This window comes from Pinus tabuliformis, chromosome 5_2 (genome assembly GCF_031772625.1).
Source record: "Pinus tabuliformis cultivar Carrire ecotype Pingquan chromosome 5_2, CPIR1, whole genome shotgun sequence".
NCBI classification, from domain to species: Eukaryota; Viridiplantae; Streptophyta; class Pinopsida; order Pinales; family Pinaceae; genus Pinus; species Pinus tabuliformis.
In genome coordinates, this window is record NC_142306.1 from 329,873,515 (window position 1) to 329,885,338 (window position 11,824).

Genomic DNA, 11,824 nt, shown 5'->3' on the forward strand with positions numbered 1-11,824 from the left:
TGAGATAAATGGACATAAGATAACAAAAGTTGTGGTCGACTTCGGATCGCAAGTCAACATTCTTCCTAGAGAAACCTGGGTAAATCTAGGAAGAATGGCCTTGAAAATGATGACCAATTATCTAAAATTAGCAAAGCAAAGATTCTTGGAACTCGTTGGAACTTTAAAAAAGTTCAAGCATACATCATGGGTATCCTGATATTTTTCAAAGTTGAAGTTATCAACCTCAGTTAAGGGAATACCAACATATCTAGCTTTGCTCGGATGACCATGGCGAAAAAACATGAAATCTATTATTTCCCTTGAAAAAGAAAGGATAAAACTTACAGGAATTAATAAGATTGTAATATTATTGGATCTTCGAGAAGGCAAGCCATGGATTGAAGCATTAGTTAATGACACTGAAACATAATAGTTGTATCATATTATGCATGAAGATAATAAGTTCCACCATAAAAGGAGAAACCATTACAAGATATCCACTTTCCATTTGATAGAATTCAGACACCGAGCTCTATGAATAGCAGATCGATAAAATCTAAAGCCAAATAATGTTGGACAATTGAAGCAGTACAAAAGAAAAAAAAAATGACCATCATGGTAAAAGCAATGTCGATCGTATGGGAAGGAAAAGTGAGATAATCCACAACATTGCTTCCAACCAACTTATAAAGTGAAAGAGGTGCCACACTCAGATTCAAAGAGAAAATATCTCCTTCAACTCATCTCGATGAAGTTTCTAAATCTATCTGTGAGCAAGGAAGGTGAGATACTCATTCCCCCCGACTATAAACATGGAAAACTACTACAACATACCTTGTGGAGTGATTTGTGTGGGAGAAACTATCTACAACATCCAACATTCCATAGTTCAAACCAGGAGATGGCCTTGTATCCCATACTAAGCTATGAAAAGCCAAATGGAAAAGAATTGGCTACAAAGATGAGAGAGTTTGGCCACATATGTTTCCAAATACACTCAATAATTTTCCAAATAAATGGTATGAAAATCGAAGAATATCAAGGAGAAACACTCTAATGAGTGAATTGAAAAGTAATTTAATAAAATATTGAGTTCAAACCCGCTAATGAAGACTTATATGAAGCAACTAATCATATTAAAGAGTTCATTTCGAGTAAAAGTATCGTTCAAATAATAAATAAAGAAAAATAAAATTCGAATACCTGTCAACTTCAACACGTAATCGTGTATCATGCTAATCAATATTCGAAATCAAAGTTTCCCGACTAGATGTGGAAAATATTAATATTCTAGGGCAGAGCTTTCGTTGGAAGAGGAATCACCCAAAGAAATCTAAACATATTAGATGTTATTCAAGATATCTAGAGACCAAGATGAAAAACCTGAGAAACCAAACTTGCCACTTGCCTATCATGAAGTAAATGTCAAAGACCAAAGACTTGACAAGTTGAAGGCCCCTGAGTGGATGGATGTTGAATTGAAAATTAAGGAAGTCGACATTTCTAATGATGATTGACTGAAGATGGTTCGAATAGGATATTATTGGTTGGATAAGCAAACCATAGAATTCATCAACCTCCTCAAATAATACCAAGATGTATTCACATGAGAATATAAATATTTAAAAGGACTTGTAAAAGAAATGGGGGAGATGAAAATTGACCTCATCCATGGAGCTAAACCAATAAATAAGTGGCCATATAAATTGGCCCACAAATATAAATCCATCATGCAAAAGGAGATATAATGGACGCTAGTTTAATGTAGGAGCATCGACCCATCCTTTGAAAATTCAACAAGAATGGGTTTTAAAATGCGCAACTATCAAAACGACATGATAATATCTATTTTGTAAAGGATTAAAAGCATGAAAAGTTAGGCCCATGACGGATCTTAGGAATTCGTTGAGGGCTTTGTGGAGAAGATCATATCGAGCGCTTTGTGGAGAGGATCATGTTGAGAGCTTTATGGAGAAGATCGTGGATCTTGAAATAATCCCTGATATAGATATAATCTATGATATTGTAATTTTATAATATAAATTGTAAACTTGTGTGTGTATGAAAAGCAACCATTAGAGTGAATATTTGGCCAGCTAAGGCGCCAATAGATGCTATGTAATAGTATAGTGGGTTTAATTAATGAAATTTTATTTCTTCATTATGTAATTCTATGTGTGTGAATCATGGGTTGATGTTTTGATGGCTTGATGCATTAAAATTGCTTGATGGATTGATATTGCATGTAGACTGTAGGGTTCTTCAGTTCGCAACGGAAGTGAGGATGAGCTGAGCTTATGGGCCTATAACCCACAAGTCCAAGATTGAGACCAGTAAGAAAAATGAAAACATAATACCCCCCCATAAATCGATTTCATCAAGTGGTATCAGAGAACAGAAGATACTTGTGTGTAGTCTGGAGGAGAAGCAACAGAAGAAGTTACAAGTTGGTTGAATATCTAGTAATGTATTTCTTTTCTCTATGCACGTGATAGCAAAGGAAGGTGAGAATATTTACAACAACTTAGAGAAAGGAGTGCTCTAAGGGTTCCAAAGAAAAGAGAACAAGGAATATTCCAAAATCCCAAACTCGGGAGAAAGTTTGGTGAGGTATCGTGTAGAAAGGTGAAGACTTGTTACTACAGAGGCGTGTTGCAGATCATGAGTTGAAGTTGTTACAAGAAGAATAGAAAGCATATGACCAAGAGGTCATAAATTTTTGTACCTTGGGAGTCTAATGTAGGAGCATCGACCCAACCTATGAAAAATCAACAAGAATGAGTTATAGAAGGTGCAACTATCAAAACAACACGATAATATCTATTTTGTAAAGGATTAAAAGCATGAAAAATTAGATCCATGAGGGATATTAGGAATTCGTTGAGGGCTTTGTGGAGAGGATCATGTTGAGGGCTTTATGGATGAGATCATGGATCTTGAAATAATCCATGATATTTTAATTTTCTAATATAAATTGTAAACATGTATGTGTATGAAAGGTGGCCATTAGAACGAATATATGTCCAGCCAAGGCACCAATAGATGTTATGTAATGGTATAGTGGGTTTAAGTAATGAAATTTGGTTTCAGATTTATGTAATTCTACGTGTGTGAATCATGGGTTGATGTTTTGATGGCTTGATGCACTGATGCATTAAAAATGCTTGATGGATTAAAATTGCATGTAGATTGTAGGGTTCTTCAGTTCACAGCAGAAGTGAGGATGAGCTAAGTTTGTGGGTTGATAACCCATAAGTCCAAGATTGAGACCAGTAATAAAAATGAAAACAGAAGACCCCCCATAAATCATTTTCATCAAGTGGTATCAGAGAGCAAAATATTCTTGTGTGTAGTCTATAGGAGAAGCAATAGAAGAAGGTACAAGTTGGTTGAAGATCTGTTAAGAGATTTGTTTTCTCCGTTGATCTGAAATTGATCTAAGAAAAACAATTAAGGTATTACAGACTCATGTGCATGGATGTGCCTATGTTATTTTATGCAACGGATCGATAAGATTGCGAAATACACAGGCACTAAAGCAGTTAGAGAAAACATAACAAGCAAACATGTAAACACAACAAGTTTAATAAGGAGTTCACCCAACACTCCTGGGCTACGTCTCCTGGTCCAGCCTTTAGTGGTGGCCTCTCTATTATGTTTTCAAAAGTAGATTTTTTACAACAGTGAGCTCGATTTGAGTCTCACACAACAGATATAAATCAGTAGGACTGTACTTGGATTCCCCAAGTATCTGGAGTACGCGGACTCTCTTTACTGAAACTCGACCTCTATTGGTCACCATAGTATGAGCCCAATCTGAGACTCATATAGGACAAGCATATACAGAGGATTTCACTTGAACCTATCAAGCCTTCTTTGGATCACACAAACTCTCTAACTCTCTCTATCTCCATCTGGCTCGATGCTGCCTTTGCTTCTGTAGGTCAGCTCGGCTTCTCGTTTATGCTTCTTACTTGCTAACTTGCTTCCCCTACTTTCTCTGTCAGTCTGTGGCTTTAAAGCCAACTGCTTCCTGACTGTTCATTTCTGCTTCTCAGCTTCCTGCTTCCCCTGCCTCTGTCCGTTTTAATTCCTCTGTTCTGCGTCATCATCACTGTATAATGCCTCACAGGGAGGTGGCCACCTATTCTATAGTGGATGAGGGTGTCATCTCTCTCGGACATGTTTGAATGGTCGTTATTTCCGTTTTCTCTAAGAGTGCCCGTGAAACCGAATCTTTTGCTAGCTCATTGTCCATGTCGGACTTCAAATCCCATGTGATCTTGCTCTATAACCTCGTCAAATCCGGTCACCCATCGGGACGCGTCTCTGTCGTTGATCTGGGCCCCCCAAATCCTACGGTTGTCGCTCATATCGGGTGGTTGAGTAGCTCGATGGTTACCCGCCCGATGTGAGTGGTTTTCTCTCTCTTCCACTGGACGCGTGGCAATCGATGTGTGGCATCGGGTGGGACTTGGTTGAAACCACTTACCGCCTCGAGCCCTTCCGATATCCTGCCGGTTTTGTGGAATCCTTCCTCTAATGAAAATCGGCGCGCTATCCATTATATTTTATAGCCTTTCGGGTCCCGGTGCTTGGGGCTTTTCCTTCTTTGAGGGGTTTTCCCGGCGATATGCGATTAGCGACTTGTCGCTAATCGCATATCAGAAACCACCCCCGTTTCTCGAAAAGGCCTCCCGTTTTGTTAATTCGTGACAGTGCACATTACCATGGGCCAACGGTCTGCGTGCTTGACTAAGGGTCCTCGTTGCTTCGCGATGTTCACAAATTACAACTATTTCGAGGATATTTCTAATAAGCTCGATCTTTATAAGACTTTGAAACTTTGGCATGAATTTTACAGAGTTCATGAAAACTTAGAGAGAGTTTTAGGATCCAATTCAGATCACGGCCTTACCACTGAAAAAGCTTTTGGACCACCAAAAGTTGGTTTTTAAGCATCAATCAAGTGAGGGTATAGATTCCTCTCTTGCCCAATTTCTATCCATTTTGCACTGCTTGGTTTCGAACCTTTGAGTCCAATCCTGAGGTGCTCAACATCCCCTCTATGAGTAGTTCTCACCTTCTTGTCCAGAATTGTATCTTCCTGCAACTCATTGAGATATTCAAGCTACAGATCATCAATAGAAGGCAACTGACTGTGCTCTTCGGGATCTTCAATCAATGAAGGTTCAAACAGTCTCAAGCTTTCTGCATTAACTACTAAATAGATATGCATGTAAGCTAGCAAATCAAGGCGAAAAACATTCTCACCAATTTTCTCAAGTATATTGAAAGGTCCATACCTTATTGGCTTCAGCTTCTTACCTTCACCTTGCATGCTGTCTTTGCTGATATACAGCCAGACTTGATCACCAACTTGGAAACTATGCTCAGTCTGATGCTTATCATGCCTTGCCTTGTACTTGGCTTGGCTCTTTTCCAGCTGTTCCTATATTGCCTGGTGAATCTCTTGGATTTTTTCAATGAACTTGGTTGCCTTGTCCACATCAAAGTGTCCATCGACCACTATGTATTTACCAAAGACAAAATCTAAGGGAGACCTTGGTATGAAACCAAAACAAGTCTCAAAAGGAGATCTCTGTGTAGAAGAATGTTTAGCTCGATTATAAGCATGTTGCACATAACACAGATGTTCATCCCAAAGCTTGGGATGCTTTCTGCAATAGCCTCTAAGCAACTGTATCACTGTCCTGTTGACCACCTCTATTTGGCCATCTGTTTGTGAAAAGATGTGCTCTTCTTTAGTCTGGTGTTCATTAATTCCCACAGACTCGACCAAAATTTCCCAACAAATCGGGTATCTCGATCGGATACAATGGAAGTGGGTAATCCAAAATGAACCCATACATGCTAAAAGAACAACTTTGTTGTTTGTTCAGCTGTAATCTGTTTGTTACAAGGTATTAAAATACACATTTTGCTGAACCTATCCACAATAACATATAAATTTTCTCCACTGGAAAAATCGTAATCTTTCATTATGATTTGAAAAATTACATGTTGTAGATACTTTTCAGCATATGCTGTGTTTGGCACTTCGCCATTTCTGTGGCCATAATCAAAAATGGAGCTCAGTTTTGTCAAAAATATGATGCATATATCATCCATCACCACACAGGGTGCTCAATCATTGTCTAATATAAAAGACTGTAAACATGGCTGCTATCTACAATAATTCACATACACCACGCAGGGTGATGTCATTTCTGTATGGTTTGGGTATATAAACAAGAAATAAATACTGTAAAAATATATACAATAGATAGTTCTGTGCATATCCATCAGAAATGTCCAAAAAATACTCAAAAAATAGGGACTATCTGCCCTGTGATAAATCTGATCATTGTAAGGCCTGTGATAGTAGCGGTACTCATTTGAGCCTCTTTGCTCCTGAATCATCCACTCTCCTCGGGGAAGTAACGTGGCCTCCTTGGAAAGCCCGTCAGCACTACAGTTATGTTCCCTGTAAATATGTTGACATGAAATAGAATTAAACTGAGCTTTGAAGAATTTCACACTTCCAGTATATTACTGAGTGTGTGAGTGACAAACAATAATATTATTGAACCAATTTACTATGATTTTTGAGTCACCATAAATGTTTAGATCCATGCAATTATGACCCAATGAAAAATGCAGCAGATGACGGAGTGTAATAAGTTCTACGAAATTATTCGTTCCATCGCCAAGCCCCATCTTGACCTTATAATAGTGTTGTTCAATAAGATATAAAATGAATCCACTGCCACATCCATGGTGTTGTGCAGCACCATCAAAAAATGCCTAGGGAGAGTTTTTATCTATAGGAGCAGGGGCTTGCGGCCTTCGAGGCCGAGGTCTGTTGGGCTCAGGCAGATCATGATAAGCTGATATAATCTAGGCTGATATATGCGGCCAGCTAGCAGCTCTGTCATCAAAAATGATCCGATTCCGGGCCAGCCAGAGATGCCAGCAGATGAGAAGGGGAAGGCATAATTGTTTTGTGCCATGATGCAGATTGCACCAATTTTCCCAGGCTTGACATATATTATCACCCTCCCATTTCCCAGATAAATGAATCGAGGAGGAGACAATCTGCCAGAGATTGCTCAGAGTTTCACATTGAAGGAATAAGTGATCAGTCGATTCAGTTGAATTTTTGCATAAAACACACCAGTGAGGGCCATGGAAAGAGCGGTGTGATAGTGATTCCCCCGTGGGGACTTTGTTCCTGAGGACACACCAAAAGAACAGTCTTGTTCTCGGGGGTGAACCAAGCTTCCAGATGCTCTTCCACCATACTGTTGTCTGCTCAGGCTGTTTGTGCGATATAAGGTTGAGGTAGCCGGCCTTTGGGGTATAAATTCCATTCTCTACTAGGCACCAAACAAGTTCATCTAGTCCTTCCTTAATCCTGATGTGAGATTCACTCAGAGCATTTATATAATCTTGCCATTCCCAGTGCCAATGAGGAGGAATATCAAGTTGTTGGGCAGATTTCCATCCTTGAGAGAAAATGGTGGTATTCATCTGATCCGCTATGTGTGCCAATACCTTTATCTCATGTGAATTAAGGTGCTGGATGAGATCTCTCGGTAGCTGGAATCTTCCTCCTCCCCCAGTCCAGGGATCCAGTCCTATGCGAGCTTTAGATCCATCATTAATTCTCCAAACTAGATTGTTCCTGATGCTAGGCAGGGAATGCAGTAGAGCCTTCCAAACGGAAGATATACCTGTTCTTGGCCAGCTAGGCATGCGAACCCAATCCATGATTTGGTGAGGCCAAATGTACTTGTAATATGAGACAGTAGTCCATAGGTTCTGCCCAGTCAATAATATCCAACCCATTTTTGCAGCCAGGGCTTGTGCAAATAGAGCTAGGTCTTTGAGTCCCCAACCTCCCCATTTTTTGGGTAGAGAAATCTTGTTCCAGCTGACCCAGGCAAAAATATTTTTATCTTGTTGGCCATTCTAGAGATATCTGCTACAAAGTTGTTGAAGATAGGCCAGAATATTCTTGGGAATCCAAGCCAATGCCATCCAGAAAACAGGGGTGGCCTCAAGAACAGATTTGATGAGCACCAATATGCCTGCTCTGGATAAGTATCTGTGACTCCAATTTGAAAGCTTTTTTTCCAGCTTGGTAACTAGCCAGACCCAGTCTGCTATTTTTTTACTGAGGGGCTTTATCCAAAATCCCAGATATTTGAATCCTCGGTCAAGGGGGATGATACAATAAGGAAAGTGGTGTTGAGCAAATCGAGACTCCTAGATGGAAGTGAGGGCTAAGGTGATAGTGGATTTCCCTTGATTATCCAGCATGCTAGTAGCCTTGGAGAATAGGGGGATGATTTTTGAGAAGGTAAGAGAGTCTCGAATGCTCCCATCAAGGAAGATGAGAACATCGTCCACAAATAGGAGATGGGTAAGATAGCAGAAATCATTTATCTTGAGGCCACAAAAATTGCCATCTCTTTTAGCTTTGGCAAGTAATCTGCTGAGCCCATCCATGACAATCAGAAAGAATAAGGGAGAGAGGGGGCAACCCTGTCTGAGGCCTCGCTCAGCATGAAAAAAATGGGAGGTAGATCCATTGATGAGTACACTGAAAGTTGGAGTGGAGATGCATGCCATAATCCAGGTGACGAAAGCATGTGGAAAGCCAAGGTGGATAAGGAGCATCTTGATGTAGAGCCAACTGACTTGATCAAAAGCTTTTGCTAGATCAATCTTTAAGATGATTCTTTTTATGTGTTTGGTCCAAATTGAATGAATGGCCTCTTGGGCCGAGCCAATGGCTTCGTGGATCTATCGATGCTCAAGGAAAGCAAACTGTTTGGGGGCAATATGGCGAGAGAGAATGGGCCGAATACAATTTCCAATGACTTTTGAAATAATCTTATACAGATAGTTGCATAAAGAGATGTGCCTAAAGTCATTGAAAGAGGAGGGGGAATCAGATTTTGGAATAAGGGAAATGAATGTTGTATTGACGGCATTATAAATGGAACCCAAGGTTCTGCACTCTTCCACGACTTTTAACAGATCATTCCCTAGGAGTTCATAGAAAGCAAGATAAAATTCTATCGTCCATCCATCCGGACCAGGGCTTTTGTCTTTTTTGAACCATTTCAACGTCCCTTCCAGTTCACCAGTAGTAACAGGAGAGTTTAGCTCTTCTGCCTCATCTTCATTTACAAAACGAGGGAAATGTCCAACAACATTGATGATATCAGCAAGGTTAGACCCAGGTGGGTTTTTAAAGAGTTGCTTGAAATGAGAGGTGCCAAGATGGGAGAGTTTGTTGAAGGTGTCTGCTACTCCTCCATCAGGTAGGGGTAAGTTCCAAATTGTGTTAGAAACTTTCCTACCTTTTGCATAGTTCTAGAAAAATCTTGTGTTGTCATCTCTCGCTTGTAACCATATAGCCCTACTCTTGAGTCACCAAGATTCCTCCCTCTCCTTCAAAATCCTTACCTTTTGGTTTTCTAGCTCGATTAGGCGAGCTTTATCAGCAACAGAAGTGAACCCTGGGTTGTGGTCATCCAGCAATACACACAATTCGGACTCAATTTGAGATAATGAGTGATCCTCCCTTTGATTTTTCTCTTTGGCCCATTTGATGGAAAGATGCTTGAGCTGGGACAGGTTGTGGCAGAAACCCTTTGTTAAGGATTCATGTCTTTCAATAGGGTTGGCTTTCCAAAAATCCGAGACCAAGTTGATGAAACTAGGGTCCTGTAGCCAGACATGATTAAATTTGAAGGGAGCTTTTGGTTTGGGATGGGGACCAAAGACTTCAAGATAAATGGGAGAGTGATCTGAGACACCCCGGAACCCACCCATTGTTTGTAATGGTGCAACTGATTCATTAGGGGAACCTTTATCAAAAATCGATCTAACCTTCTGGCTAGTGCAGCTTCCCCCACCCTTCTGTTTCGCCAAGTAGGGAGTGGCTTATTCATGGGAATATCCACAAGGTTGTGTTGTTCCAAAAGGTTCGTCATGAAGCCTATAATAGAGTCCACTTGAGCTTGTGATCCCCATGATTCCCCAAAACCAATGGAGAAATTGAGATCACCCCCAAGAATTATGTGATCAGGGGATACGATCGAGAGATTGAGCAGATGTTGCCAGAAGTTTTCTCTTTGATGGCATGGACCATATATATTGATGACCCTCAGGTTAAGGCCGAGCTCCGCCGAGAAAAAATCCAAACCGATAAATCCAGGTCCTCCCTAGGATGCTAACACTCTGATGGTGCGAGGATTGAGCCCTATGGCTAAGCCCCCCGATCGACCCGAAGCATCTATGGCGAAAAATTTCCATCCAGGAAGTAGAGAGGCTAAAGTGCTGGTGATAATTTCGGCCTCACCTAGGGTTTCTTGTAGCATGATGATATCAGAAGGCTCAACTTCAAATAGTCGGCGCAGGGCTAGTTTCTTGGAGGCACTAGCCATGCCTCTACAATTAAATGAGAGGCACTTCATGGGGGAACCCTGCCCGGGGTATTCAGTGCTCTAAGAACCCCTTCCAAAGTGAATTGTCTTCCAGAGGCGACCTCTGCCCCAGCCCTTTGAATGGCTTTTGTGAGGTTAGATTTTCTCCCTCGGGTTGAAAGGATGACCGATCCAGGTTGGGAGAGTCCCAATCCTGAGAGATGAGTCGGGTGACCATCAATGTGTGAATGAGAGCGAAGGTTGTAGTTATGGGATGAAATCCTCCCGTCAGAAGATGGGGAGGTAGAAGTGGATGAAAAAGGGGGTAAGGATGGAGCAGTGGTAGTGATGGTGGGAAGTGAAGGGGCCATAGTACAGTGAGCCACAGAAGTATTAATGGTAGATGAATCAAGTGAAGTGCTATAAGTAAATGAGGAAGGGCAAGAGGTCAGAGGAATACCTGAATTTTTTGCGGCCTCGACTACTGCACGAGCTCTTGTTAAGGGGGGTGATGGCATTCTGTACTCTCCTGCATCCTTCCGCAGGGTGTTGTTGCTGACCGGTTCCAGTGGAGCTGAACTAGTAGAGCGATTCTGAGTAGGTGCATCTGGCCCCATGGATGAAGAAGGTGCCCTCGGAGGATCCTCTAGTTTTTTTATAAGTGGGCAATCCTTGAAGATGTGCCCCACTTTGTGACATCTTCTACACCGAAAAGGGACTCCTTCGTAGTCCAGGATCTGCACCCGAGTGTATTTCCCCCATTGTAGAGTGATTTTTTCTTCCAATCCTTCTCGCGTGTCCAGGTGGACCAGAATGCGAGCTAGGGTTCGATTCTTTGATTGAACAAAGGTTCTATCATGGTCCAGCTAAGTACCAAGGGCATTTCCAATTCTAACGAAGACCTCCTCACACCAATACTGCAGTGGAAGCCCTGGCAATCGAACCCATAGAGGTCCCGCCCCAATCTACTCCTGCTCTGGGTCGAATAGGGGGCTCCATCTCTTGAGGAGGACTGGAGCCATCTCAATATGCCAATACCTAGCGAGGACCAGGTCTGTATAATTTTCTTTGGCAAAATGAAGAGAAAACCAGCCCCTAGGCAGTACCTGCACCTCAGGCAGATCTTTAAGCATACTCCCCCAAATTTCTCATACCCATAAGGTAAGTTTGTCCGCTGAGTATGCTCTGCCTCGAACATGTCCAACCAGTACTATACTAGCCATGTAAGCTGCCTCCCCAATAGCGGTACCTTCGCCAAAATGGATGGTGATGTCCTTTGAGGTAGCCTTCACACACTTGGTCTTCCACTTCCCTGTTCGTGGCGCAGATGGATGGTCCAACAACAGGTCTGGTGTGACAGTGCCCTCCTAAGGCAGATGGGTCGCTGATTTGACCTTCAC